Raw genomic sequence first — 6,004 nt, 5'->3', positions numbered from 1 at the left:
CGTCTCCTGCATGTTCCTCCTTCAAATCGGACGAAATTCAAAGCTCCTTAGAAGCGGCATTGCATTTCTGTCCATCTCTGAATCAGGCCCAGAGTTTGAGAACCACTGATGTAAAGCAATTGCTGTAGTAGGTTTTTCAATAATTTGTATATAATAGGCTAATCTCTAAGCGTTACGATGAGTGCCCATCTTCAAATTGTCCATATTGTGGAAGACTCTAGATCCAGAGTAAAATTTTGCTTTTATTGTATTTCCGTAATTGTCTTCTTATAGGTTTTACACAGTGGTGATAATTGTTTTCATTCACGCCTGGCAACAGAGCATCAGGTGACAATCACAGTTGTTACTGAGGTGATGGTGGCTGACGTCATCAGGCCGCATCTCCGGAGCATGGTGTTCTCAGATGGTGGTGGCTGTCCTGGACGATCTTCTACAGTGTCTAGTGGTAAATATAATCTGTGAATTTCAGATATTTTTTTAAGCATTGGTAACAGAAACCTTGGAATGTAACATGTGCTTTCTTTATTGAAGAAAAAAAACTTTTTCATACAAAAAGTCCCAGAGTGCTGTCTTCCTTAATTTACCCTCCCCCTGGTGAAGTCAGTAATCATGAAACGCGTCAGCTGTGTGTGATGGGAGATTGAAAAGCAGTAGGAATGAGATTGAGGTTTGGTATGAGGATCCAGGAAAGAGACAATGGTGGTCATTCCGAGTTGTTCGCTCGTTGCCGATTTTCGCTATGCTGCGATTTGTTGCTAAATGTGCATGTGCATGGTACGCAGCGTGCATGCGCTAAGTTATTTAACTAAAAACGTAGCAGTTTTTATGTTGATCCTGCAGCGCTTTTCAGTTGCACTGCTGATCGGTGAGTGATTGAAAGGAAAGGGGCGTTTCTGGGTGGTAACTGAGCGTTTTCCGGGAGTGTGCTAAAAAACGCAGGCGTGTCAGGGAAAAACGCGGGAGTGTCTGGAGAAACAGGGGAGTGGCTGGCCGAACGCAGGGCGTGTTTGTGACGCCAAACCAGGAACTAAACGGACCGAGCTGATCGCAGTCTAGGAGTAGGTCTGGTGCTACTCAGAAACTGCAAGAAAATATTTAGTAGCAATTCAGCTACTCTTTCGTTCGCTATTCTGCTAAGCTAAGATACACTGCCAGAGGGCGGCGGCCTAGCGTTTGCAATGCTGCTAAAAGCAGCCAGCGAGCGAACAACTCGGAATGAGGGCCTATGTGCTGTTCTGACTGCTGGCATCCCCTCCTGGTGTACGGGAGCTTGCTTCGAGATGCCAAAGTTGAATGTGCATTATATTATTTATGATATACGTGTTTTTAGTTTTATTAACGGAACCATTCACAAAAAATAATTCCCCATCCTGTGCCTCCTTGTTGCTTTCATTCTTATATATGTTATTTTCTGCAAATATATTTATTTACAATTCTCTTAGATCGACGCTTCAAAGCGGTTGTGTAATTCCCCTAAAGCAGGAAGAACCGCTGCACATGAGATCATGTCTGTACTTTGAGATGAAAGAGCTATATTGTTACCAACTCAAACATTCATAAGATTTCAAACTTACCTCCAACAATAGCAGGAACTACAGATAAGAATGAGACCTATTTCAAACAAAAATATAATAGATAATATGTAAAATGTCTAAGCAAGTAGTAAGGAGAAAGACTGGAGCTGAGAAGGAAGTTGGGTCTGAAAACCATCATATAATTACATGCTTATGTTTACTCTTAGTACTAAGCCCTGTTTGCTGGCAGTCCCGGTCCGAGCCATGGCACGCGGAAGGGAACAGAAAATGAGTAATACACTGGTGATGACAGGAAAGAAGAGACACAAACAGGGTCGGACTGGCCCACAGGGGAAACCACCGGTGGGCCCCACTGCCTGTGGGCCCTGCTCCTCCTCTAGGGATCAAGTTCCAGACTATCCTAGTGCACTGGATTTATGCATTATGCATATGTTACATTATACTTCACAATAATTTGGTTTATTATATATTTACCAAGGGGCACAGAACATGTAATGGTTAGCCAAACCTCTGTGGTGGCTAGCCACACCCCCACTGGAACCTGGCTACACCTTTAAGCATGGGCCCCTATAGCAGCAGTCCCCCGGTGGGCCCTTCATGCCCCAGTCCGACACTAGACACAAGGATTGGCTGAAGGCAGAAACATATTTAAATCTATCAGATGATTATACGGTTTTATATACAGATGTAGCCATGCCATGCTCATCACATGCTCTGGAATGAATGGAGAGATCGCCGGCTGTGAAAAGTCGCAGCATGGCACGATGCATCGCATCAAAGATGAACATGGCTACATCTGTAACAATTCCATTTATCTACTAGATTTACAGCATACTTACCTACATTCTGGCTGCTCTCTGCGGGAGAGAGCAGCCAGGTCGGCTCAGAGGGCGGGCAGGGGAGGCTGTGACGTCGAGGAGGGGGTGGACCGGAGGCGGGACGAGGGCGGAGAAAGGGTGGAACGGGGGTGGAGCAAGGGCGAGGTCACGATGATGCCTCTTTTAAGCCATGCCCCCGCTCTGTAATGCCGCGATCACCGGCATTACACTGCAGGGGGCGTGGCTATGATGACGCGATTCAGCAAGAATCGCGTCATCAACTGCCCGGACCGCCCACTTTACACACTAAGTGGGCGGACGGGCAGGGGGGACCCCACAAATCGGGAGACTTGCCTGCTCTTAAGGGGGGCCGGGAGGGTCACCCGATTTTCGGGAGCCTCCCGGCCATTCCGGGAGAGTAGGCAAGTATGATTTACAGTAGTAATAAATCCCATAAAACGGAATAGCAAAGTTCCAGTTTTACACAGTAAATTAATTGAGTCCATCACTCTTGCCTTCCCTAGCAAAAGGAGGGTCTGTGAGCTGCAGTCAAAGGGAGGTGCTGCGAGCTACAAACTGTGATATTCGTCTCCCCAGAAATGCTGCAACAGGTAGGTAAAAGTCCTCCTTAGCCCCTCACATATATGCATGCTCTCTCTGCTGCTGCTGTCTGCTGGCCTCGGGTACTCACCGCCTCGGAGAAGATGAACTCTGTCATGACCTGGAGAGCCCGGGCAGCAGTGAAGTGCAGGTTCCGATGCGGGGACCTGGGCTCAGGCTGCACGGAACCATGGCCCTCATTCCGAGTTGTTGGCACAGTAGCAGTTTTTTTGCAGCCATGCGATCAGATAGTCGCCGCCTATGGGGGAGTGTATTTTAGCATAGCAAGTGTGCGATCGCTTGTGCAGAGGAGCTGTGCCAAAAGATTTTGTGCAGTTTCTGAGTAGCTCTGAACTTACTCATCTACTGCGATCACTTCAGCCTGTCCGGTCCCGGAATTGACGTCAGACACCCGCCCTGCAAACGCCTGGACACGCCTGTGTTTTCCACGGCACTCCCAGAAAACGGTCAGTTGCCACCCAGAAACTCCTTCTTGCTGTCAATCACCTTGCGATCGCCGCTGCGATCGTGTTCTTTGTAAGGTACCACTCTGCCCGGCGTTTCCCATCACCGGGCAGTGACGCTCCCGCACATTGCGGTCGTGGCGCATGCGCAGTTTAGACCCGATCGCACCGCTGCGAAAAACTGCAGCGATCGATCGGTTTGGAATGACCCCCCATGTTCCTATCTCAGGCAAAATGCAAGTCAGAAACATTCGCCTGACCAATCAGCTCGCTGTTCAGTCCATGAATCCCAGAACTGGCCTGTGCAGTGTGACAGCAGAGACCTGTGCCAGGGGTGGGGAGAGGAAGATGGTGGCAGGGCAGCACAGATCAGGTCCCCCTTCCCAGGCCCCTCCAACAAAACCGGGCAATAACCCCCCTCCCCCACCTCTTGATGCCCCTGTCCCGCTGCTGATTCAAGATACTGATGGATCTGTATTTTTCTCTACTGTACATTGGGGGTCATTCAGACCTGATCGCTCGCTACATTTTTTTTGCAGCACTGCATTCAGGTCAGAATTGCGCACGCGTATGCGCCGCAATGTGCAGGCACGTCGCCCCCCGGTGATGGGGGTCACCGGACAGCGACAGGTTTAACGAAGAAAGCGTTCGCACCGGTCATCGCAAGAAGATTGACAGGAAGAGAGCGTTTGTGGGTGTCAACTGACCGTTTCTAGGGAGTGTCTGGAAAAACGCAGGTGTACTCAGCCGTTTGGAGGGAGGATTCCTGACGTCAGCTCCTGGCCGGATCATCGCAGCGGCTGAGTAAGTCCTGAGCTGTGCAGAGACTTTTGTTTGTGCAGCTCTCTGCGCAAGCGTTCACACTCTTGCACATCAACTACCTCCTCCCCCTGTAGGCGGCAACTACCTGATCGCAGCACTGCAAGAAAACGCCTGCATGCGATCAGGTCTGAATCACCACCAATGTCAGTTTTGGGGTATATCTGCAAATTTACAGTACCCCCTGAATTAAACTAAGGAGGAGGGGGCACATCCGATAGAAGGCTACTTGGCCCTCCTCAGATGGAATTAGCCGCTGTAGCCTGTGGGCTACAGATCGCAACAGCTACCACTCCAGCACTCTCCGGTTGCGCCTGTGTGGTAAGCAGACCGCGCACGAGCAGCAGTGCTGAAGATGTGACTTCCATAGTAAACTAATCAGCTACTACCGGGCATTACAAATATTGTGCTAGATAAATGACAGTAATGCCGTGTACACACATGAACAATGAATTGGCAACAATCCAACAACTTTAAGTGTTTTGCACAAACGCCATACTCACGGTAGTGACGTCATTGTCATCGGTTCCTGCGGATGGCGTATGGGTCAGGCGCTAGATCGCCCGTACACACAGGCATATGTAACAATATATCTGGAAGATGTATCGGCTTCTACCATGCTGCACAGCTGACGTGATATGTCTGTGCACGTTATTCACAGACATATCGGTGTACACACCCTCCAACGGCTGTGACGATAGATCATTTGTTAGCTGTACGAACGATATACAGTATAGTATGTACCCAGCCTTAGAGCTGATTGGTTGCTTTTGATACTTTATTTCTCTCCATGAGTTTATACATCTTCCCCTGGATCCCATAAAATGGCATAACGCAAATTTTTACAATAACCACATACAAAAGCTCCATCTAGTGGTGTAAAGAGATATTGCAACTTTATGGTCCAGGATAACCCACGTGCTGTTGAAAGAAGCAGTGGCCCTGCATGCACAAAGCAAGTACAGGAATTTCTGCCATCGGACCCCCGCAACCGACTGCTAAAACCATCGCCTTCAGGTGCAAACCATCAATGGCCGATGGACACCTCTACTTTAACTTATCCAAAATAAAGTAATTTTGCCTACGTGCTTGATGGCCTGTGAGATGGATCAATAGCTACAATGACTTTTTTGGGAGGAGGGGATCGTCTAATTTTGGAAAATTTCTAAGAAAAGTGTGAGCCGAATCATTCTTGTATTCTTCCAAACTAAGAAATACACCAACATTTTGTATAGTGAGCCAGGCATTAGATCTGAATAACTTGCCGACTGTGTCAACTAAGGTACAGTGCAGAGCATTGCTGGATAATAGGCAGGGTCAGATGTAAGGGCAGGCTGAGTATGCTGTAGCCTAGGGGCCCCACTCAGGAAACTCTCCCTCCAAGGCCAGCCTGAAACTTTGCACCCAGCCACCTGCGGCAATAAGCAGCAAGCGCAGTGGAGGGTTGTGTTCACGGGGCCTAATGCATTTGCTGCTGAGATCCCATGCGCAATGGATGTGCAAAACATATGTAAATTACACAGATGCCTATGTATTGAGGCACCCACTGGCGGCTTCACAGCTCCAAGCATCTGCATACAAACATGCAGCAGCGGTCGCAGATCCTTCTACATACCTCCCAAATGTCCCTATTTCAGTGGGGCAGTCCCACTATTCTCCCGCAGGCTGTAGTGTCCTGCGGTCGGGGGCAGGTTGGGGATCCTGTGATCACCGCTGTTATGCGCAGCATAGCAACGGGTGATATCAACAGGCCCACCATGTACAGAGA

General features: G+C 48.8%; 1 long non-coding RNA gene across 1 annotated transcript; it reads right to left on the bottom strand.

Moving 5' to 3' along the window:
* Nucleotides 1-268: 268 nt before the first annotated feature.
* LOC134943802 (uncharacterized) lies at nucleotides 269-5,049 on the bottom strand. Its single transcript, XR_010181763.1, has 3 exons — nucleotides 4,740-5,049; nucleotides 1,575-1,611; nucleotides 269-456 (listed from the first exon to the last, which is right to left on the bottom strand). It is a non-coding gene; the product is annotated as an uncharacterized LOC134943802 (long non-coding RNA).
* Between the last annotated feature and the right edge of the window lie 955 nt (nucleotides 5,050-6,004).

Source organism: Pseudophryne corroboree, chromosome 7 (genome assembly GCF_028390025.1).
Source record: "Pseudophryne corroboree isolate aPseCor3 chromosome 7, aPseCor3.hap2, whole genome shotgun sequence".
Lineage (NCBI taxonomy): Eukaryota > Metazoa > Chordata > Amphibia > Anura > Myobatrachidae > Pseudophryne > Pseudophryne corroboree.
The sequence above is the reverse complement of the archived record's forward strand: the minus strand, read 5'-3'. Positions and strand labels throughout refer to the sequence as shown.